The sequence below is a fragment of the Podarcis liolepis genome, assembly GCF_965112155.1.
Source record: "Podarcis liolepis genome assembly, chromosome: 17".
In the NCBI taxonomy this organism is placed as follows: domain Eukaryota; kingdom Metazoa; phylum Chordata; class Lepidosauria; order Squamata; family Lacertidae; genus Podarcis; species Podarcis liolepis.
Window position 1 is genome coordinate 41,598,853 of NC_139571.1, and position 25,076 is coordinate 41,623,928.

At 43.8% G+C, this 25,076-nt stretch overlaps 1 long non-coding RNA gene across 1 annotated transcript; it reads right to left on the reverse strand.

Annotated features, from left to right (window-relative positions):
• Positions 1–22,744: 22,744 nt before the first annotated feature.
• LOC310696175 lies at positions 22,745–23,930 on the reverse strand. The gene is made up of 3 exons (XR_014520459.1): positions 23,732–23,930; positions 23,094–23,133; positions 22,745–22,811 (listed from the first exon to the last, which is right to left on the reverse strand). It is a non-coding gene; the product is annotated as an uncharacterized lncRNA (long non-coding RNA).
• Between the last annotated feature and the right edge of the window lie 1,146 nt (positions 23,931–25,076).

The window sequence follows — 25,076 nt, forward strand, 5'->3', positions numbered from 1 at the left end:
TTTTTCTTGTTTTTTTGCTTCTTTCTTTTTTAAAAGTCACATAAAAACGATTTTTGTTCAGACAAAAGCTGTCTGGAATGCACGGCCTTGTCATACACATTTTAGTCAAAATCTTTCCTTCCCTGCTTTCTTCCTAGGCAGACAATCAAGCTTCTTTTAAAGTTTTTGGATCTTTAATTCTCACCGGAACCCAAGCACCTGTGGTTTCTTATGGTATAGCGACAGCCTACAGTCTGAATTGGGAATATTTGTACTGCAGCTTCTGTGCCCTGGTTCACAAGGGATACAATTCTGGCTTTCTGTCTGGGGAAAATGGAGCACAGTTCCACACCGGTTGAACCTCACAGAGGGAATCCTTGCCATGAGTATTCTGTTTAAAAAGAAGTTGCAGAAGAACCAGAAATAGTTGCATGCGAATGGGGTGCACTAGTAAAGTGCAGAGCATTTCAGACCCTTCAAGTACCCTATTTTCCAGTGAGAGTTCCAGATTTACAGAAGCCATCCGGGTTTCTGTAAATGACACCTGTCCATTTATTCCTAAATTTCCTGCAACAACCAATTCCTGATCCAGGAGAGGGCCTCTCCAGACCCTCCAACATTCTCTGATGGAAATAGGGATTTCCTATTCTAATTATTCTAATTATTCTGATTCTGATTCTTATTCTTATTTATATCCCACCCATCTAACTAGGTTGCCATTATATAAAAACATACTAAAACACTAAACATTAAAAAAACTTCTCTATACAGGGCTGCCTTCAGATGTCTTCTAAAGCTTGCAGTGTAACTTATCTCCTTGACTCGGGGGGGGGGTCACATAACTCCATACCCTCCAACATTTCTCTTATGAAAATAGGTTTGTCCTAAGGAAAAGCACCAGTAGTGATGTATGGAAGTGAGAGCTGGACCATAAAGAAGGCTGATCGCCAAAGAATTGATGCTTTTGAATTCTGGTGCTGGAGGAGACTCTTGAGAGTCCCATGGACTGCAAGAAGATCAAACCGATCCATTCTGAAGGAAATCAGCCCTGAGTGCTCACTGGAAGGACAGATCCTGAAGCTGAGGCTCCAAGACTTTGGCCACCTCATGAGAAGAGAAGACTCCCTGGAAAAGACCCTGATGTTGGGAAAGATGGAGGGCACAAGGAGAAGGGGGCGACAGAGGACGAGATGGCGGGACAGTGTTCTCGAAGCTACAAACATGAGTCTGACCAAACTGCGGGAGGCAGTGGAAGACAGGAGTGCCTGGCGTGCTCTGGTCCAGGGGGTCACGAAGAGGCAGACACGACTAAACGGCTAAACAACAGCAACAAGGAAAAGCAGGACATTCTGGGATCAAATCAGAAACCTGTAAATCCAGGACTGTCCCTGGAAAATAGGGATGCTTGGAGGGTCTGCCTCTCCTCTTATTCCTTGACTGGTAAACTTTCTGGGGAGCCTTTGGTACTTAGAAAGCCTTTTGAAAGTTCAAGCGCAGCATGTCAACCTGGTCACCTCTATCTATATGCTTGCTGACACTCTCAAAGAACTCGAATATGTTTGTGAGACAGGACTTGCCCTTGCAGGAATGACTATGGCAAGGCGGCGGGGGGTGGAGGGCAGGGAATATGACAGAGAACTTCGACAGACTTGAGATGGATGCTGGCAGTTTCCTCTCTGGGAGCTGCTGTTCTGCTGCCCGCTCCAAGAGCTGCTCTTGCAAATGCACACATGGGTGAGTTGGCGAGGCCACCAGCCCTCTCTCGCCAGCTGCTTTCCCTAGCTGAGAAGTATGCATTCAATTAGAGGACTTTAATTAAAATTCTTTTTCTGGAGCATCCTGTTTCCAGTCCCTGCTGTAAATTCAAGATGACATTCTCGGGTCTAACAGGTGGATGAGATTATTCTGAAAGCCACCAGATGAGGGGAAATGGAAGCAGATCCGGAGGTACAGCTACAGGAACGTAGAGACAGGGTAATGGGCAGAAGGGATGGGTATGTGTGTGTGAGGAAGGGACGTTGTTCGTGCTTTCTGAATAGTCCCCAACAGCTATATAGCCTGCATTTTCCACAATTCTCCTTTCAGAGCAAAGAGAGTTTTGAGAATATCCCCCCCCCCATGATTTTCTAGAACATAAGAAGATCTCTATTGGATTGGGCCGGGGATCCATCAGTTCAGCAGGGAGTGGCCAGAGACTCCTACTGAGATGGCAAACAGGGAATGAAGAAAGCAGTACAGTCGTATTTTGGCTCCCAAACACCTTGGTACTCGGGACATTTTGGCTCCCAAACGCCACAAACCCAAAGTGAGTGTTCCGGTTTGTGAACGTTCTTTGGAACCCAAATGTCCGATAGGGCTTCCGATTGGCTGCAGGAGCTTCCTGCAGCCAATCAGAAGCCGCGCTTTGGTTTCCGAAACATTTTGGTAGTCAACTGTTATTTGTGGGGCATAGGAATTTGTTCGTTCCTCCCCCACATGGTCTGAGGGACAGTGGACCGGCCCACGGCTGAAAAAGGTTGCTGACCCTTGGGTTGGAGGGAGGGGGGGAGAAAAGGGGGGGAGTAATGATCTTTCATTCTTTGGCATAGTGTAGGATAGGTTCTTTATTTGTCTATTTTAGGGGTCAGCAAACTTTTTCAGCAGTCCATTGTCCCTCAGATGTTGTGGTGAGGGTTGTCGAATTAGCTATGCCGATTTGTATGCTGTCGGGGGGTTATGTTGTTGTATGATTTAAGGCTTGTTGTTGTTTAGTCGTTTAGTCATGTCCGACTCTTCGTGACCCCCTGGACCAGAGCACACCAGGCACTCCTGTCTTCCACTGCCTCCCGCAGTTTGGTCAAACTCATGCTGGTAGCTTCAAGAACACTGTCCAACCATCTCATCCTCTGCCGTCCCCTTCTGCTTGTGCCCTCCATCTTTCCCAACATCAGGGTCTTTTCCAGGGAGTCTTCTCTTCTCATGAGGTGGCCAAAGTCTTGGAGCCTCAGCTTCACGGTGTGCTGAGGGCTGCAACAGCCCCATATCCTTTAAAAAGACCCTAATCCTTTAAAAAGACCCATATCCTTTAAAAAGACCCATATCCTTTAAAAAGCCACAGCGCCTGGGAACATCATCACCATACTGTGCGGCAGAAAATTACCCGTTCATTATGCCTTGGGTGAACAAGCACTTCCTTTTGTCTGTTTTCATCTCACACGTATTTCATACATCTAAGGCACACCTGTGCGTAATCAGGCGCTCCAGCCAACCTTTGCTACCTAATGTGAGTGCCATAGGTAGTGGCAGAGTGAGCCCTGTGGTTACTTAAAGGAAGAGATTTTCCTGTATTATCCTCAGCCAGTGTAAACACAGTTTCCCAAGGGCTCACTCCTGTCTTTTGGAACAAGAAGCACCCACTTCCCAGCACCCATTTCTGGCTCACATCACCCTTTCTTTCGTGGAAGACTTTGATCGTGGGGAGCACCCTTTAAATGCCCTTTAAACGCCCTCTCTGCTGCTCTCTCTCCAGCCAAGATAAAAAAGACTGTACCAAAACTATCCACAATTGGAATGGATGCTCTGTGGCCGGCTGGAGGCTGCTCCTGCTAGGCTACCCCACACATCAGATGTAGTGATCAGGTGGGATTGCTATGAGGAATTATAACAAATATAGACAAAATAAAAAAATTCCTTCCAGTAGCACCTTAAAGACCAACTAAGGTAGTTCTTGGTATGAGCTTTCGTGTGCATGCACACTTCTTCAGATACACTGCAAATCAGATACACAGTGTATCTGAAGAAGTGTGCATGCACACGAAAGCTCATACCAAGAACTACCTTAGTTGGTCTTTAAGGTGCTACTGGAAGGAATTTTTTTATTTTGACTATGGCAGACCAACATGGCTACCTATCTGTAACAAATATAGAGTAAGCCATCTGTGTCAGCAATGAAAGCATTGTGTTGACTGTTCTTAAACTATTTTGATATGATTCTTGATCAATCTATACCTCTGCATCCCTGTTCCATTTCTCTTTCTTGACCAGTCACGTACACTGCCAGTTGCTTCGCCAGGCAGGCATCCTGGGTCATCAAAGACAGTGGACAGTTTCTTTGATGTAGCTTTTCTGATATGTTAATCTTAGGATGTTAATCTTAGGGCCAGGAAACAGGTCTCACATAAAGGTGATAATGATTGCTGTCCTCCTGGCCATCCTCCTTATCATGTGTATTCATTGTTTATGACCTCCGGGGTTGCTGAATGCACTCCTTTTAAGTTTTCATTCATTTACCCCAAAAGTATGCATGCTTAACTAGTATTTGTAGTTTAACTTTCTCCCCATGTAGGTTTGTTGAAATGCTCAGAAGAAATCTGGTTGGTTCTTACGAACACTCTGTAAAAAGCTCTTTTGTGAATAAAACGACCTGGGCCAGGGGCTGGAGGCAGAGATTATTATACGCACCCTTCCCAGAGTCTTGCTGGTTCAAGCCTCTGTGTGTATTCTTATTAATCAAAGTTCAATCCTTCCTTTACTTTGGGAACGCCTCAATCAGCTGTTAGGCAGGGAGACTGAACAGACTAAACAAAGCCCTGCTGCGCCTCCAATCTCTTCTCCGCCCTCGCTGACGTCCTCTTCAGGCTCCAGGGAGGGGCTCCTCATGAGATCTCCCCAGCTCTCTTCTTCCATTTCCTGGTATGCATTAAATAATTTAATTATTTGCCAGTGATGCATGTATACATCATTGCTCACAAGTCAATTGTGCACAAGTGGGCGGGGGGAATGCCTGTACTTTTTTCTTTTATTTTAAAAAATGAATATCATTAAGGTTTATAGAGAAAAATACAAAATTGAATATCTCTCCCCGTTTTTTAAACCAAAGCAAAACTTATCTAGATACAATAGAAACACAAAAGGGGAAGGAGGGAGAGAAAGAAGAAATAGAGAAATAAAAAGAAATATAAAAAGAGTTTTAAAAAAGAGGTTAAAAGAGAAAGATAGAAAAATACGATTCAGAAAGTAAAGAACTTCTGATTCTTCATCTGTCTGCTGTATAAAAACAATACTCACTTCATCAAACCTGACAAAGCCACTTTCTATAAGCAAACATAATCTTCAGTCCTCAAATCCAAATATCATTATTTCTTTTTCTTTCTTTTTTACGCAAAATGTTTATGAGAGGCTTCCAACCTGTTATATACTCAGTTGAATAGGATCCAAAATGCAGCAGTCTGATTGGTCCCAGAACAATAGGATTCAGAATGCAGCAGTTTGATTGGTCCTAGAACAATGCAGCAGTATGATTGGTCTGCAGGAGCCACCCAATCCAGCTCCAGGTGGAAGTGAATCCGCAACCTGATTGGCCTACAGGAGGATCCCGGAATTAGCCAATCACGTGCAGCCCATTGTGTAAATAATGTATATAAAGCAGACATTGTGGGGGAACTTCCATTCCTCCTCACTACTATGAGCTTAATATAAAAAGCATGAAATCCACTCTCGACTCTGAGTATATTTCACATCATGACTTTTCTCCGATTAAACATGTCAGTTTCACCTGTACAGTGGTGCCTCGCAAGACGAAATTAATTCGTTCCGCGAGTTTTTTCATCTAGCGAATTTTTCATCTTGCGAAGCACGGTGTCGGAAATGTTTCGGAAAAGCATCAAAAATCACCGAAAACCTCAAAAAAGGCTACCACACCGCGTTCTATGAGTTGCTCCTCAAAGTCAAGTCGCAACTGTATTAACGGTGTTAAGAAAAAGGAAACAAACTTGCAAAAAATGCAAGACGTTTTCGTCTTGCGAAGCAAGCCCACAGGGAAATTCGTCTTGCGAAGCAGCTCAAAAACCGCAAAACCCTAGCGAGTTTTTTGTCTTGCGAGGCATTCGTCTTGCGGGGCACCACTGTACTTTTATAGATGTGAATTTATTGTCGATACCGCCGTGGTATTTTTCTTAATATTGGTGGCATGGAAATTTTAGCAAATAAAGATTTTGATTGAACCGTGTGAGAAACTGAAAACTAAGGAGTCTGGTGGAATCTGAAATTTGGACGGAACCCCATGGGGATCTGCACCTCTGTTTCAGAGGACAGTGTGACTATAAATCCTCTGAAGGGGGTGCAAAGCCACTGACACTATTTATTTCCTGTCTCTGCGACAGATCATCAGTAGCCAGGGTGGCCGACTGCAGGAGAGCAAGAATGACAGTCTGGTTGGTCAGACGCGCCTCATGTCAGCAGCCCCATTAAAAGATGAGAGGATCAGATGCTCAACTTTCATTCCAAGTCGAGCGGCCTATTTGCAAATATAATGGTGGAAGTCAAGTTAAGAGGCATTCCTTTTAAGGCTTAATCTTCTGAAATGGAAGAGCCTACATTTCTCAGCTTGCAAAAAACAAAATACTGTTTTCATTGGGCTAGAGGTCATAAAAGACAGAGAAGCTACCTGAAACGACCGTTGCTTCAAGCACCCCCCCCCTTCCCTTGTAATCATTAATATTTCTGCTAAGACCTTTTCCATGACAATTTTCTCCTTGAGAAACTGCAAAGCCCTGCATCTCGTTTATAGCGGTCTGGCAGGCAGCCTTGGCTAAAACCTGCAGAGGAAAACAACGACAGCTGTTGCCATGGTGAAACCGATAAGGATTCCAGACATGATAATACATTGCGTGCCGTTGGCAGAGCAATCCTATGGTCGAATTTCCATGGGTGGAAACTGTCGGGGGGAGGGGGGGAAGGCAAGAGAATATGCTGTAGTTATGTCTGTGGAACACCTGCTGCGTTCAAACCATGAAGGTGAGGGAACATGGAAAAAGCGTGGCAGGACAGAGAGGCAGCAATCTTAATTTTATCCTGTTTTGTCCCAGGAAAGTTATTCCCACTAGTCCACTGCTCTTAACCACTACACCACACTGGCTCTCTTAAGATTTGGGCTTGATCTACACTGACCTCTCTAACATTATTTCCCCCTATTAGAAGGATATTAGATCTGTCGGTCTAAAACGACAGGGCACACTTGTTAATTAAAACCTTTTTAACCTGGCTTTTTTTCGTCAAATGTAAGCAACACCCGGCCACACCATTTTCTGAAATGCTGTTTGTTACGCTACTCCTGGTCACTGGTTGCTCTGCTCCACCCTTGGGTGCCACATTTTAATTTTCCCTCCCTCCCATCGTGTCCTTTATTATCTGCCCCTTGAATATAATGGGTGTGTGTGTGTGTGTGTGTGTGTGTGAGAGAGAGAGAGAGAGAGAGAGAGAGAGAGTTTGAATGCAGTAAAAAAAGGCAAAACACTACATAGGGACATATGAGCAGTGTTTCACCAATATAGCAGCAGATAATGATTGGCGCTGTGGGTTAAACCACAGAGCCTAGGACTTGCCAATCAGAAGGTTGGTGGTTCGAATCCCCGCGATGGGGTGAGCTCCCGTTGCTCGGTCCCTGCTCCTGCCAACCTAGTAGTTCGAAAGCACGTCAAAGTGCAAGTAGATAAATAGGTACCACTCCGGCGGGAAGGAAAACACCATTTCCGTGCGCTGCTCTGGTTCGCCAGAAGCGGCTTAGTCATGCTGGCCACATGACCCAGAAGCTGTATGCCGGCTCCCTTGGCCAGTAAAGCGAGATGAGTGCCGCAACCCCCGAGTCGGCCACGACTGGACCTAATGGTCAGGAGTCCCTTTACCCTTTAACGATTAAAAATTAAGCTATAAAAAGACAAGGTAATAACACATTATGAATGTAAAAAGAAGGAAGTCGTGTGTCCATCGACTCTATCAAAACCATTCCTTAAGCCTTTGTTAATGTTAAAAACCATGAGTGTAGATCTGCCCCTGGAGTAGATTCTGTACCCACATCTCTACGCTGTTTGGGGGACCGAGTGGATTAGCTGGCAAGGGCTTTCCAATGTGCCCAGATGCATTTCTGAGGGAGTCTTTGGCAAAAGTGACAGTTCCGCAGTTCTGACGGCATCAGGAGTTTTGTGCCTCACGCTGACGCCCTTTGGCAGACGAACCAGTGAGTACCAGATTGTTCTTCAACGATATAAAAGAATTTGAAAATAGACAAGGCCATATACCCATTTAAACAGGGAGGCATTTTGATTGCTTGTTTGTTTCATAAGATTTATACACTGCTTGATTCGTTGGCTTACGAAAAGATAAAAGATCGAGGAAAATCCACAGCCGTACTTTTAAAAACACACAAAAGTTAAAACACTAAAACAGATTAAAATTACCTCAGCTTTCTAAGCATCCAGGTAGGCATGTCTAAGCAAGAATGTTTTTTGCAGGTGCTGAAAAGAGTACAGGGAAGGCGTCTGCTTGGTCTCAATAGGCAGGGAGTTCCAACTTCAGGTGCTGCCACAGTAAAGCCTCAAATTCCTAAAAATGTGAAATGCGTATTGTGCGGCCCCTGCAGTAGTGCCAATTCTGCCAATCAAAGTGGTTGAGTGGGTACATTTCCTCTAGAAATTGTGTTTCGCTCATACAGGGAGATCTCCTTGCTTCTTTTCTGTTTTCCAAATAAAGCCATGTATGATAAATCCCTCCTTGCACAGGAATTACCGTATTTTTTGCTCTATAAGACTCACTTTTTCCCTCCTAAAAAGTAAGGGGAGATGTGTGTGCGTCTTATGGAGCGAATGCAGGCTGCGCAGCTATCCCAGAAGCCGGAACAGCAAGAGGGATTGCTGCTTTCACTGCGCAGCGACCCCTCTTGCTGTTCTGGCTTCTGAGATTCAGAATATTTTTTTTCTTGTTTTCCTCCTCGTCTTGTGGTCTGGTGCGTCTTATAGAGCGAAAAATACGGTATTCCTTTCTTCCTATTGAATCCTGCCAAAACAGTAACTTGAATTTGTGAACTGAAATGGGCTGTGGTTGAAAACCCATTAACACATCTAAATATGAATGGAAGAAATGGCACGATCAATTTAATTGCAAATTGAGGTGCAATGTTTTACCTTCTTAGCTGCATCCAGGTGCTACAAAGGGATTGACTGGACTAAGGTTTCTTGAAACCAGTTCTGAAGCACCTGCCCTCTCCAGCTCTCAGCTCAGAACTCATCTCTTGATCCTGGTTCTTTTCAGAGCAAAAAAAAAAGGGGGGGGGAATAAAGTGATTTAGGAAGAGCAAAGACCCTGGAACAGATGCACCAGCAGGAGATGTGACAAAATGTCATGTGGAATGTGCCTGTAGGCTGGGAATTTGGCCCTGAACACGGTGGATCAGTCCCGAGGATGGCATGTTCCCCAAGGGCAGGGCATGCTTTGGTGACAGCTGTGATTTTTATGGTCCAGCTTCGATGACAGTTTGGGAGGGGCGGGGGTCAGTTCAGCTCTTTTCTGACAGGAATTAGGTTTGTCATCAGATGCTAAAACCCGTCTGATTTATGGCATCGGCCCGTTCTGTTTTATCACGTTAACTCCTAGGTATTCTCTCTCCCTGTTCCCCGTGGAAGGAAAGGTGTGAGGTTTAAGACGCTGACATGATAGACCACCAAGGCAAGGCAAGGGATAGGTCAGAGAGAACGTAACAACTGCGAATACAAAAACATCTACCAACCACTTGCCCACTATCCCAACAGCCATTCATCCTTGCTCATTCCTAGACAACTCTTTTGGAGGGAAGTCACAACGATATAAATAAGGAAAATATATAGATACGTATAGGTGTGTGTGTGTGTGTGTGTGTGTGTGTGTGTGTGTTGTAAAGAATGATAAAATGTGTAACTGAATGTAATATTGCAAAATAAAACAATAAAATGTGAAAAAAGGAAGAAAAACAACAACTCTTTCTTCCTTCCTTCCTTCCTTCCTTCCTTCCTTCCTTCCTTCCTTCCTTTTTTAGTTAGTTTTTATTAAAGATTTTCTTGTGTGATACAAACCAAATAAATAAGCAAGGAAAAGGTACATATAGCATCTCCACTTCCAATTCAAGGATTCTTTTTCACAGTTCATTTACATTCGGTATGAGGAACTATTGAAATAATAATCCTCCCATAGCTAATTTACCCAGTGCTATTTTTCTAGGGGGGAAAGGTGCCGGAACTCACCATGAACGCCTCCCTTCAGGAGTGCCAACTTGAAAAAAAATAATGGGGGTGGGGGGGCAGGTAAGCCCAGCCCCACATAATCAATCACATGATGCAGTGACACCATTTGAATTGGAATGTCCATCAACTTTGTGGGGGGCCTGCCCCCTCAAATATTTTATTGTGGGGGCCGAAGCCCTGAAAACCCCTAGGAGTTGGTTCCTAGTTCTCCCTTGTTCTCTTATAAGGGTGATGGTACCCACCTGAGAGATGCCAGAACTGAGTTCCAGTGAGTTCCAGATGAAAAAAGCCCTGAATTTACATATTCCAAACTCTCCCAATCTGGATTCCCCCAACTCAACTCCATAAGTGGCAGAAAACATGACATTCATTTATTTTCTCACACAACAAGGCACGAATAAACTCCAAATTCTTGCCTCTCCCCTACTCAGAAGGAAGATGGGTAATTCGTAACACAGAACTACACCACATCGCCAACCGAGTGCACCATGTAATCCCATATATCCTAGAAGATGAAATGAAACAATGGGTGCACATGGAGATCGATAAAATCCCCACTACAGCCTAGCCATTCCTCCAAAACAAATTAAGGAAAATTCATAGAATCATAGAGTTGGAAGAGACCACAAGGGCCATCGAGTCCAACCCCCTGCCAAGCAGTAAACACCATCAGAGCACTCCTGACATATGGTTGTCAAGCCTCTGCTTAAAGACCTCCAAAGTAGGAGACTCCACCACACTCCTTGGCAGCAAATTCCACTGCCAAACAGCTCTTACTGTCAGGAAGTTCTTCCTAATGTTTAGGTGGAATCTTCTTTCTTGTAGTTTGGATCCATTGCTCCGTGTCCGCTTCTCTGGAGCAGCAGAAAACAACCTTTCTCCCTCCTCTATGTGACCTCCTTTTATATATTTGAACATGGCTATCATATCACCCCTTAACCTCCTCTTCTCCAGGCTAAACATGCCCAGCTCCCTTAGCCGTTCCTCAAAATTCCCACAACTCTAAACAGGTTCACACAATGGAAGGAAAAATCAGGAAAACTGGCCCCAACCCCATCTTCCCTGATTCCCCTGTAACACTATGCATCCGAAACAACTCCTTTCGCACCTGAGCTTTTAGCATACAAGAAAGCAACTCAGAAACAACAGCCCAAGTGGAATAGTATGTTGACAAAGCCACAAGAGTAGTTGTTGAATCCTTTTCTGTGAGGTAGGGTCAAATACTTTTTTAGTTCTGTGCCCCGTGGCCTTTGAGCTCTCCAAACAAGCTGCCATGAAAACAGGCCAAAACTTAAAAAATAAAATTAAATCCATGAGAGATCCGAAGAGTTAAACAGAAGCATTTTTACGCTCTTTTCTACTCCCTTTGAATTCTGCTGTAAACAGTAGAGAGGTGACAAAATAACAGTAATGCTGTTATGTTACATAGAAACCATTTATATATATTTAGAATTTCTGGAAAACTGAAAGCAAATAAGCAAGAGTTTGGTAGAGAATGGATAATGCTTAAGAAATATGTAAAACTTTATTGTACATATAACTCCATATTAGCAGAAATTGAGTGATGTTTGTAAAGAAAAAGATGAATCTATACAAAGCAGAAAGAAATGATATTATATAATGTAAACCTGTGTAAAAAAGAATGTTATATCAAACAGTATAATGAGAAGGATGGGAAGTATTGCGCCAGTGAGTACTTTTACTATGTAAATAACTTTGTTTGTTTTTTATTTCTTTGTTTCTTATCTTTTTTACTTCTTTATTTTTTATTTCTTTATAAATTTTCAATTTTATATAATTTTCTTTTTTTACATGTTAAGAGATAGTACAGAATGTTTGTATAGACATGCAATTTTTTAAATCAAGAATGGATATTAAAAACAAACAAACCAAGAGTTTGGTATGCTGCGATCTATGGAAGAAGAGAGACCATCTCAAGCAAGGAAAACTGGAAGGGGGGGAGAAATGTAATTTTCTATTTAGTGGCTCCCTATAATGCAAGGCAGCAGTTAAGAAAAACCTGCTTTTTGCACACACAGACACACATTTGCAATAAGGATAAAATGAGCCCGAAGCGGCATTGAGCAACTTCCAAAGGTCAGTTAAAAGGTGACATCACCAGTACAGACTGTGCTTGGGGAAGATTGGAATAGAAGTCCCTGGCTGCTGGAGATAATTCTTCAGAGGTCTGCCCTGAAAAACAGAAATGGTCAAAGGTTACTCAAATATTAGAAATTGTTGGGTGTGCTGCCACTGAGCTGAGTCTGCAAGATAACCTGAGGGCTTGAGTCCCTATAGCTGGCAGTCTGGGTCTGCACTCTGCAAATGACGGATGGCTGCATTGCTTTCTTTGCATCAGCAGGGGGCAGTCATCCTGGGTGGAAAAACTAACTGAGCTCCATCTAGAGGAAGGGAGGGGTAACTACAGCCTGCCTCAAGTACATGTTTGAGATGCCAAGTTTTTAGTATTGCCATGTAAACAGTACCATTTCTATATTTGCATGCGCCACAATATCTGCTTATTTGTCGGCGGTGCTAAATAAGATGCAAACCACAAACATGGGCCTCAGGCAGTCATCTCACCCTCCGACTTTCCTCAGATGAAAATAGGGACATTCTGTTCTACACTGGTATCGCTGCTCGAGCATTTCCCACTGGTCAAATACAAAAGCTGTTAGAGGAAGCACACACAAAGCTGCAGTATTTTAAGCATGGAAATATTTGAATTTATGTGTTGCATTTAGGCAGTGCCTTTGGGGGGGGCGCAGAGGTACCTATACCTCTAAACATTTTCTGAATCTTTGTACTGTACTCAGTGGCGTAGCGTGGGTTGTCAGCACCCGGGGCAAGGCAAGTAATTTGCGCCCCCTAACCTGTGGATTTGCACCCCCTAACCCGTGGATTTGCGCCCCCTAACCCTAACCCTCAGGTGTTGCGCCCGGTGCGGCCGCCCCCCCCTGCACCCCCCACGCTATGCCACTGACTGTACTTTTGTCCATTTACTGTATTTATTTTTCCCAATTCGAAGTATAAAATGGTGATTTACTTGAGTCAAAATGAGAATACCCCTAAACATTGCATTGCATTTAGGGAATCCTGAGAGGAAAAGAAAACCCCAAATACATACATACATACATACATACATACATACATACATACAACGAACTAGCACTGATACTAGGGGGGGGGTGTTTATTGGGTTACTGTTTTTGGTTTGATTTTATATGTTGTGGTTTTGTTTGTGAACCGCCCTGAGACCTCCAGGTATAGGGCGGTGTATAAATTGAATGAATGAATGAATGAATACTGATGTAGAATAGAATGTGTGGTGTAGCCAGTGTGGGGTAGTGGTTAAGAGCGGTAGATTCATAATCTGGTGAACCGGGTTTGATTCCCGCTCCTCCACCTGCAGCTGCTGGGTGACCTTGGGCCAGTCACACTTCTCTGAAGTCTCTCAGCCCCACTCGCCTCACCGAGTGTTTGTTGTGGGGGAGGAAGGGAAAGGAGAATGTTAGCCGCTTTGAGACTCCTTTGGGTAGTGATAAAGAGGGATATCAAATCCAAACTCCTCCTCCTCCTCTTCTTCTTCTTCTTCTTCATCATCATCATCATCATCATCATCATCTGAGGAATATGGAAGGGTACGTCATCAAACCTTTCACTCTCACACAAATGGAAATGGCTCCTGGTCAAACTGCAGTGTGATATCAGACAACAACAACAACAACAACAATAATAATAATAATTTATTATTTATACCCCGCCCATCTGGCTGGGCTTCCCCAGCCACTCTGGGCAGCTTCCAAAAGAATGTTAAAATACTATAATACATCAAACAATTAAAAGCTTCCCTAAACAGGGCTGCCTTCAGATGTCTTCTAAAAGCCTGGTAGTTGTTGTTCTCTTTGACATCTGGTGGGAGGGCGTTCCACAGGGAGGGCGCCACTACCAAGAAGGCCCTCTGCCTGGTTCCCTGTAACTTGGCTTCTCGCAGTGAGGGAACTGTCAGAAGGCCCTCGGTGCTGGACCTCAGTGTCCGGGTAGAACGATGGGGGTGGAGACGCTCCTTCAGATATACTGGACCTTGCCAAGGCTCTTGGTGCTTTTACATTCTTAACAGGCTGAAAGGTATCAATGAAGGGGATGGGCCCCCTCAAAGTTTCACGGCAGCTTTGCACGCACATCATGGGACGTGCTTGCGTCATGCGCCCATCCGCACGGTGCATCAGTATGCCCTGTGGCATGATTAAAAAGAATTTAAAAAAACAAGTTTTATTACTCATAGCAAACAAAGCCATTCTTAATATATGCTTATGTTTGTCCAAGCTGGAATCAGGAGGTTAACACCAACGCATCCTAAGATAGACTAATGAAAGTTACTTTATTTGGAGAAGGAGGAAGGAAGCAAAGCCTGAGAACCCAATCTACATATAATGAATTTTAACATGAATTTTAACAGGGAGAAATGTAAAGTATTGCACTTGGGCAAAAAAAATGAGAGGTACAAATACAAGATGGGTGACACCTGGCTTGAGAGCAGTACATGTGAAAAGGATCTAGGAGTCTTGGTTGACCACAAACTTGACATGAGCCAACAGTGTGACGCGGCAGCTAAAAAAGCCAATGCAATTCTGGGCTGCATCAATAGGAGTATAGCATCTAGATCAAGGGAAGTAATAGTGCCACTGTATTCTGCTCTGGTCAGACCACACCTGGAGTACTGTGTCCAGTTCTGGGCACCACAGTTCAAGAAGGACACTGACAAACTGGAACGTGTCCAGAGGAGGGCAACCAAAATGGTCAAAGGCCTGGAAACGATGCCTTATGAGGAATGGCTAAGGGAGCTGGGCATGTTTAGCCTGGAGAAGAGGAGGTTAAGGGGTGATATGATAGCCATGTTCAAATATATAAAAGGATGTCACATAGAGGAGGGAGAAAGGTTGTTTTCTGCTGCTCCAGAGAAGCGGACATGGAGCAATGGATCCAAACTACAAGAAAGAAGATTCCACCTAAACATTAGGAAGAATGTTCCTGACAGTAAGAGCTGTTCGACAGTGGAATTTGCTGCCAAGGAGTGTGGTGGAGTCTCCTACTTTGGAGGTCTTTAAGCAGAGGCTTGACAACCATATGTCAGGAGTGCTCTGATGGTGTTTCCTGCTTGGCAGGGGGTTGGACTCGATGGCCCTTGTGGTCTCTTCCAACTCTATGATTCTATGATTCTATGATTCTATGATTCTATATAAAGAAGTAGTTACTTAAGGAAGAATAAGCAGGGTTGTGGGAATAGGATACCCACCCACCAACTGGTTTAGGTAACATTGCAAACTTTGTTGCTGTACTCCAGAAGGCTGATACTCTGAAAGATAAAGTCAAGCCCCGAGACATGGCAACCATGTTGCTCCCTTCTTTTTGCCCACCCCCAATATTATTTGATGTACTGATGAAGGCTGTTCACTTCATCGCCGTTTGACACAAAAACACGCAGTTCCCACAAAAGCTATAATTAGCATAATGACTGGATTCAGCTTCTCAGTGATACTCCGTGTAAAGTCTGATTTGCCCGAGTTTCCATCCATCCAGGGCACTTCTATTTGTTAATTCTAAATTTCCATCCTTTTTAGCCACCCATGTAACGTCCCAATCTGGAAGGTTTTGCAAGACCCACGTAGCTGCCTCAAGATGCGGATAATGATCACACAATCCGGCAGAGAAAATTGATTGGGTCAAAGGGAATAAATGGTTGTTTGACAGATCAGACTTTATACAGTCAGATTTTATGCTCAGATGGCTTAAACCTGAAGGCAAGTGTTAGGTATAATTTAGTACTGGGAGCCTAAAATGCTCAGAGAGAGCCTAACCATGTCAAATTAACAACCCAATAGCGAGCTCTCCCTGCTAAATGTTCACTGTTTGGCAGGCTGCCACGCCGCAAAGCTCCCTGTACAACCTTCTCAAAAATGAAAACGTGTTATTCTAAGGCAGCTCTGTGAATACACATTCTGTCAGAACTGGAAGGAAATATTTGGGGTAGGCAGGCTGAGAAAACAGTAAGGTGTTGGGTGTCAAATTTGATTTAAACGGGCTGCAGCTTAGCACACTGGCACTAGAACACAGCTGCACAGGCCAGCAGGCCTCAGATCTCAAGTGAAAGCAGGCAGGCGAAAGGGTACCATACAGTCTTTCAAAAAATATATATATTGGAAGCGCCACTTCAGAGAAGCATCTCACGACCAAAGTCTCTCAGGTACGCAAACAGCAACTGACAAAGGCTCAAAAAGCAGCAGAAAGCATCTAAAAGTATGGCATTGCACAGTTTTTCCCCCTTTCTTGTACGTATACTATTTCTTGTAGCCTTGACTTTACCATCCATCTAATTTAAAATCGCAAGCCCTTCATCTCCTTGTTCAAGGCCATCTTGTGAATCTCATGCAAAAAGTATGCATTACTATTCTTACTGTTTCTTATATTTCTATACTGCCCTTCACCTGTGGATGTCAGGATGGTTCACAGCATAGAAATACAAGAAAAAACCTCAAAATATGCAAGTTCTCCTTGATTTGACTATGTACATACCCTACAACATTTCTCTGATGAAAATGGGGATGGCCTATTCAATAATTATAATCATATAATTATAATTATACCCTGCCTATCAGACTGGGTTGCCCTAGCCACTTTGGGCGGCTTCCAACATATATAGTAAAGGTAAAGGGTAAAGGGACCCCTGACCGTTAGGTCCAGTCGCGGCCGACTCTGGGGCTGCGGCGCTCATCTCGCTTTACTGGCCAAGGGAGCCGGCATACAGCTACTTGAGTTGTTTGGAAATAATCCACATATATAATAATATTAATAATAATTTATTGAATTTATATAATGTCCCTTGTCCCAAAGTTTACTTGAGTTGTTTGGAAACAATCCACATATATAATAATATTAATAATAATTTATTTAATTTATATAATATAAGTAATTTTGTTGTCCCCGAAGGGGGCAATGACAATAAAGATATTATTATTATTATTATTATTATTATTATTATTATTATTATTATTATTATGTCCCTTGTCTGGTTATATCTTTTTATGATGATGATAACTATACTAAAAAGGAAATAAATAAATTTTCTAACAATTAGTTCTTTTTTTAAAAAAGACACTTATAGGCAATCCTGTCCCATTTATAAACATGAACTTTTAAAAAGCAAAACGATAGTGGAGGAGGGCACAGTAATCAGAGCACTCCCAACAACATGCAGAAATATGGGCCAGGAAAGTTCCCCCCAAAAGAATAAATTATGTGTGCAAAAATTCGTACGGCAGCCTCTCATAAAGAAAAGGCTGTATCGGGGAATTTTCAAAATGTTTTGCAACGCTGAGCTCCATTTTGAATGTTTATATAAGGCCCTTCTCTGGCAGTTCCTCAACCACTGGGTCAGCACTGGCATATTTAGTAGTGAAAAATTTTGTCTTGAATTTCACAGAGCACAGGAATATGCGATGCTGGCATACTGGCCAATTTTCAGCAGAGCTGACTGGGTTCTCATCTAACATTTCCTTGCCGTTCCTAATTTCTATGCCATCTGCTCTGGTATGTGGTGTATAGCAAACAAGGCTCTCCATCATCACCCCAATTTTTACTTTATAGGATTCTGAAACACATTTCTTTGCTTTCACACCATATTAACCTTTATATGCAGAAACCCAGGGCTGCAATAATGTAGAACCTAAGTTCTATGTCCAGCACTGGGATTTTCTGATGTTAGCATAAGACACTAGTATACAAAAAAATCATAATATTTTTTCCCTAATGAAGCTTCTGCAGATATTCTAAGATCAACACACCTTCTTTTCTGTTTTTGTCCTCTTCTGAAGTGGGAAAAGAGAAAAATCCAGGACTGTTGCATATGGATTGTGAACCCTCTGGTGGAGGAAGAGGGGTGCGGGGGAGCGCAACGTCCCTGGCAGCGCGATCCTGTGGGGTGCCATCGCGGCTGCCCCCCTGCCCACACTGGGCGCCACGCCCCCGGGATGCGAGCTAGCCCCACCCCTGCCTGCTCTCCACCCCCCGGTGCCGGAGCATGAAGCTCCGCCACTGTGTGAACCTGGGTGCAAAATCAGCATTAGGGGTCATGCCAATTGGCTCTCACTCTCCCAGCGATGAACCACCTTTACCACTGTTATGTACTGAGTTGACTAGGATCCAAAATGCAGCAGTCTGATTGGTCCTAGAACAATAGGATTCAGAATGCAGCAGTCTGATTGGCAGTGGCGTAGCGTGGGTTGTCAGCACCCGGGGCAAGGCAAGTAATTTGCGCCCCCTAACCCGTGGATTTGCGCCCCCTAACCCGTGGATTTGCGCCCCCTAACCCTAACCCCCAGATGTTGCGCCTGGCCCCCCCTGCACCCCCCACGCTATGCCACTGGAGGGACTCCCAAGAAGGTGAAGCGGGACTTCACCCCAGGGTATCTCGGAAGCCCTCGAGGCAGCGACGCTTCCACCCCCTGGAAACAGCAGGAAGGGAGAGCGCTCTTGTGCCCCGGTCCTGCTTTGAGTGCTTCTCATTGACACGTCTGCTTGGCCACTCACTCTACATGGGCCCTTGTGGCCTTGATCCAGTAGCCGGGTCCTTCTTTGGAAAGAGCGAGCGCCTCCCTCCGCCCCCGCCACGCGGAGCTCAGCCTGCACGTGGGCAGGCCCTTTGCGTCACGTGCGCTTGGCGCGCTGCTCTCTCCAGCTTCCTCCCGGCCGGGCCAGCGGCTCCACCTCTTTTCCTTTGCCTTTGAGCCGCTTAATTCCCAGCAAGCAATTAGCAGGCTCGCTCCACCTCCTCCTCCTCCCGGCTTTGCTGCTGCTGCTGCGAGGCTCTTTTCCTCCGCAGACGGCGCGCTGCGCCTTGGAGAGGTTCCCGCTTCCTCGAGGGGGGCCGGCCAAACGCGCCCCCAAAAATGTTGCGCCCGGTGCGGCCGGCACCCCTGGCACCCCCCACGCTACGCCACTGCTGATTGGTCCACAGGAGCCACCCAATCCAGCTCCAGGTGGAAGTGAATCCGCAACCTGATTGGCCTGCAGGAGAATCTCGGAATTAGCCAATCACGTGGGGCCCATTGTGTAAATAATGTATATAAAGCAGACATTCTGGGGGAACTTCCATTCCTCTTCACCACTATGAGCTGAATAAAGAGTATGAAATCCACTCGACTCCGAGTATATTTCAGCTACTCCATGCAAGCTCCATTGAAATACATAAGTAAACATTTCAGCACCAAAAGTGCTTCTTTCTCCCTTCACTTCCCACCTCTGCACAGAACCACGATTCACACATTTCCTTGTTCATAACAGGGCATTTGTGCCTTCAGATTATTTGCTATGTCTATGGATGTGCCTGAAGAATCTCCTTGTCCTATTGTGATGTGGATATGTCAGTTGGTTCATGTGGTGGAAATAATTAGTTCTTTGAATGTCGCGGGGAGTGAGGTGGGAATTGTTTGCATTGAGAGATTGAATTGTTTTTTCTGGGGAAATGAACCCACATAAAATCAGGTTCAAGTATTCAGTGATGCTTTAAAAACTTTGTTGTATTTATTGTTTGGGGTTTGGGCAATGGGTGTGTATATCTATTCCCTGTAGAAGCACATGAAACTGAAAACCTGTCACCTCTTATAAGGCATAATTTCCATATGAGAGGCGCTGGAGCATAACTTTATCTAGAAATAATGCTCATTCTCTCGCACATGGAAGCTCTTCCCCCCGCCAACCATAAGTGGACCAAAAACAGTTTCTCAGTGGGGAGAACATGGCGTCCTCACAATGTGTAACATCCCTTCAGAATAAAGGACTGTAAAGAAGGACACATGATTTTCAAACACTGGAATTTCATAAGCAGGGCCAGATTGAGGTTTAATAAGGCCCTAAGCTACTGAAGTGAGGGACGCGGGTGGCGCTGTGGGTAAAAGCCTCAGTGCCTAGGGCTTGCCGATCGAAAGGTCGGCGGTTCGAATCCCTGTGACGGGGTGCGCTCCCATTGTTCGGTCCCAGCGCCTGCCAACCTAGCAGTTCGAAAGCACTCCCGGGTGCAAGTAGATAAATAGGGACCGTTTTATAGCAGGAAGGTAAACGGCGTTTCCGTGTGCTGCTCTGGCTCGCCAGAAGCGGCTTAGTCATGCTGGCCATGTGACCCGGAAGTGTCTCCAGACAGCGCTGGCCCCTGCCTCTTGAGTGAGATGGGCGCACAACCCTAGGGTCTGTCAAGACTGGCCCGTACGGGCAGGGGTACCTTTACCTTTAAGCTACTGAAGGTAATGGGGTCCTTTATATGTCCAGCTGTCCTTTGTCAACAACAAATTGTAGCTGTCTTGTTGTGTTGAATATATGCTATATGGTAATTTAATAAACACAAAACACTGTTGCTATATGTAGGTTTTATTTTACAGTGGTACCTCGGGTTACATACGCTTCAGGTTACATACGCTTCAGGTTACAGACTCTGCTAACCCAGAAATAATAGCTCGGGTTAAGAACTTTGCTTCAGGATGAGAACAGAAATCGTGTTCCGGCGGCGTGGCGGCAGCAGAAGGCCCTATTAGCTAAAGTGGTGCTTCAGGTTAAGAACAGTTTCAGGTTAAGAACGGACCTCCGGAACGAGGTACCACTGTATTTGTTTTTCATCTTATATTTTGGAAATGTACATCCAGTTCCCCCCCTTTACATTTGGGGGGGCCCCAAGAGAGTGGGGTCCTAAGCTATCGCCTGTTTAGCTTATACATAAAACTGGCACTGTTCATAAGCTCTGGTCTCATTTTTAAAACAGGTAAAAATAATGCCTAAACGCATTAGAGAAGCAGCCCCACAGGGTGGAGGTTGTGGGAGGTGGGGTGCTTATGGTATACAGATCTCAAACTTTGCAGTGACGACTGACTGAAATATGGTGCAGACAGAGGGTTTGTTTGCTTGCATATTCAGCCAAGTGCTTTATTAACATTTCTCTGCTGAGGAATTATTAGCACGCTCTGCATGAGTTTTCCTCTAGAGAAGGAGCCTGTGATAACTACCAAGGAGAGACTCGGGCCAAGCCATAATTTCTTTGCATCTTGCAATATTACAGCTCTTTGAGTGTGACAGCCACACCATCTGCAGCTGCAATCTTTTGCCACAAATAGCACAAAACATTTTCCCCTGCCTTGGTGCCTGCTATGTCATTCATCCTACCTATGTCCCGCTGTGGTCCTAGCAACCCCCTCCCTCCGTCATATTCTGCCTCCTCCTTCACCGCCGCCTATCTCTATTCCTGCGAGGCTTATTTTGAGTTCATTTCTGTGAGCTATTAATCACCGGCAGGGACGGCCATTTAAAAATAAAACAAATTACGAGCCTGCGGACGTGACAAGTCATTTCCAGCCACCAAACCGCAGGGCCAAATATTTTCACTATGGCTGAAAAGATTTCTTGTACATGGGGAGGGAGTTCTGTGTCAGTCTTTGCATAGAGTTTCCACGTAAACTGTGTCATTGGCTAAACGGAGAGAGGGATGCATGGAAGGTTGACAGGGACCCAGCCAGCTCTTGAGCGGTTGCTAAAAGATGACACTTCGTGAGCTATGTTGATAACCCTCTTTGGGAGGAACTGCAAAAACGCAATTAGTGGTGCTAAAATCTATATCAAGAGAAGTGTATTTTTATCGCTCAGAAGGAACTTCTAAGAAGACCAGTCTCACATTTATCTACAGAGGAACAATATCTTTGTTCCACAGGAAGTAAAAAGGCCCACCTGCAATTAGAGGTATCCTTACAACATATGATGGGGCGCGGGTGGAGCTGTGGTCTAAACCACTGAGCCTAGGACTTGCTGATCAGAAGGTCGGCGGTTCGAATCCCCGCGACGGGGTGGGCTCCTGTTGTTCGGTCCCAGCTCCTGCCCACCTAGCAGTTCGAAAGCACGTCAAAGTGCAAGTAGATAAATAGGTACAGCTCCGGTGGGAAGGTAAATGGTGTTTCTGTGCGCTGCTCTGGTTTCACCAGAAGCGGCTTAGTCATGCTGGCCACATGACCAGGAAGCTGTCTGTGGACAAACGCCGGCTCCCTTGGCCAATAAAGCGAGATGAGCGCCGCAACCCCAGAGTCGCCCGCGACTGGACCTAACTGGTCAGGGGTCCCTTTACTTTACAACATGTGATGATTCAACCCAGCCAGGGAAAAACACCAGTGCTGGCTCTCGGTTTCTGGAGATCTGTGGGACAATGTGTCCTCACCTCTCTCCTCTTTCCAAGGCGCTGCTTCCCACTCATATGCCTGCCTCTCTCTCTATGCCACCCTCCTGGAGCAACGGGCTCAAGGGAACTGGTGGAAGATGCAGCTGCTGCCCAGGCCTCGGATGGACACCTCAGCAGGTCCTCAGTGGTGTTAGCCCCTAACATTGTCAAATTTAAAAAGGTAAAAGGTAAAGGACCCCTGGAAGGTTAAGTCCAGTCAAAACCGACTATGGGGTTGAGGCTCTCATCTCGCTTTCAGGCCGAGGGAGCTGGTGTTTGTCCACAGACAGCTTTCTGGGTCATGTGGCCAGCATGACTGAACTGCTTCTGGCGCAATGGGACACTGTGACAGAAACCAGAGCTCACGGAAACGCCGTTTACCTTCCCACCTCAGTGGTACCTATTTATCTACTTGCACTGGCGTGCTTTCGAACTGTTAGGTTGCCAAGAGCTGGGACAGAGCAATGGGAGCTCACTCCATCACGGGGAATACTGGAACTTCCTTTTTTCTACTGATGTTGGGGTGGTGGTGGTTCTTATAAGATGTTATTATAAGATACCTGGGGAGAAGATAAGAAAATATAAAAGGGGGAGAATGTCAGGGGTGGGTTTTTAGAAGAAACTGAATGGGATAACTGGAAAAGCAATCTTAATAAATTGCTTCAAGCATTCCTAGTATTGGCCCAAGACTGTTACACAGGAATTTAACAGGCATGTAGGATTTATTCAAGTTTTGCAAGGTGAAAGAAACCTGGACAGGCATATACATATAAATTTTGTAAATATCAGAGTGAGATGCTACTGTAAAAGGATTAACGACAGGGAAACTTTTAAAGACTTACGGACATAAAGATTGAAGCCCTTGCTGTACCCTCCGAAATCCTGAAGGAAAAATAAGTGATTTAATTTATTCTTGTGTCTAAGGAAGAGAGATATTATTTCTTGATGGAATGAAAGAATAGGAATAAGAGATTGTACTGAGCAGGAAATCATGTTCAGAAACAAATGTTAAGTTTGGAGAATCTTTATAGCTGTAAAATACAGCTGGAATTACTAGATACATATAAAGCACTTATAAAAAGATACAAATTTCTGAAATAAACAAAAACTTCCAGTGGGGAAATAAGCCAGGCAGATGACTTGCATATAAATATTTTTTTCAAAACAAGAAACAAATCCCTCAATAAAAAGAAAGAAGAAGAAATATTTCATGAATATAGAAAAGTTAAAGCAGTTCCTGAAATGAAACTCTCATATTTAACCTCTGTAGATCAACAAGGATTAGATGATCTGGTTTTGAAATGTTAGAGGCTACTGAAATTGTTTAAAATAAAATAAAAACAAAGCAAAACTCCTAGAACTGAACTGATGGATGTTCCCCAGCTTATTATAAAACCTTTGCTGATAAATTGATAAAACTTTAAGGAAGACAATTAACAGCATACTGAAGAGTTTTATGGCTTGGCAAGAGTAGTAATACCTAAAGAAGGAAAGGATCCGTCACATGTTACATTTTGAAAGACCTCTCTTCTTTCTTAGCACTGATTATATATATATTTAAAAATGGTAGTATTTTAGCAAGGAGACTGAATAACACCATGCATAACCATATAGATCAGGCTCAAACTGGCTTCATTCCTTATAGTCACATGAGGGATAATATTTTAGGGTTGCAATATTCCCCAAAGTGAAAATCCAGACAAAATTGTTGAGCTTTTTTTGTGGAAGACGAAATGATAATCTTACTTTTAGATGCTGAATGTGTTTTTGATTATATTGCATATCAGATTTTAAGGTTTTAATTTGGCCTAATCTTTAGGAAATTGATTCAGTCCTAAAACAAAGCAAGGATTACTGTCAATGGGATTATATAGTTGCCCTTCAGTTTGACAAAAGGTACATGATAAAAGTGTCCTTTTATTTGTAGTTTTATGTGGTCTAGCTCTGGAGCTGTTAGCAGTAAAAGTTACAGAAAAACGACACTGAAATTTGTGCAAGACTCAATAAGAATCTGGAAAATCACAGAAGAAGTAGCTTTGAGAATTAAAACAACAACAACACAATCATTAGATCAGTTAAAGAAGCTGGCAGTTAGATTATTAAAAAGGTATAAATGAAATACAGGGAAAACAGTAAAACATTGGCATTAATATGGAGACAAACCAGTTTGGATATAATGGCGGAGGAACCAGTATGAAACTTCAGAACAAAAATAACAAAAATATTAAGGATTTCTCTATTAACAACTACAAAGTGTCGTACAGGCTGTTATCATTCTCAGTAGACTATGAGAAAAATAATATCTTTTTCAGATAGGATTGCTTATGTAAAAATTATGATAAAGCTGAAAGTTCTCCTTAATTTCTTACTAATTACAACTGTGATCCAACAGATCAAGCAATTCCTGCAACTCATTTCAAAATTGGGGGGGGGGGGGAGAGACCTAGAATTGATGTCAAGTCAAAATACTTTGGGGGGGGGATATTGGTCCCTAATGTAAAACTATATTACCATAAATAACAACTGCACAGACCAGATATTCAAGTATAATGCTCTATTACGTTCAATCTTGTGAAGTAACAACAGTTGCAGAGCTACGCACAAAGTAATTTTTAAATATAAAATTGATTGAAAATAAGGGACCAGCACAGCAAAATCCTGAAGCCTGGTCAGTCACCACTGAAATCAGTTTGCAATGATCTAGAAATAAATACGGGGATTTTTAAAAAAATATATGTAAAAAATCATTGCATTTATAATAAAAGGATTTAAAGTATCAGGACAGGATGAGAACCTGTTCTGAGATTTAAAAAGTTTAAACAGAA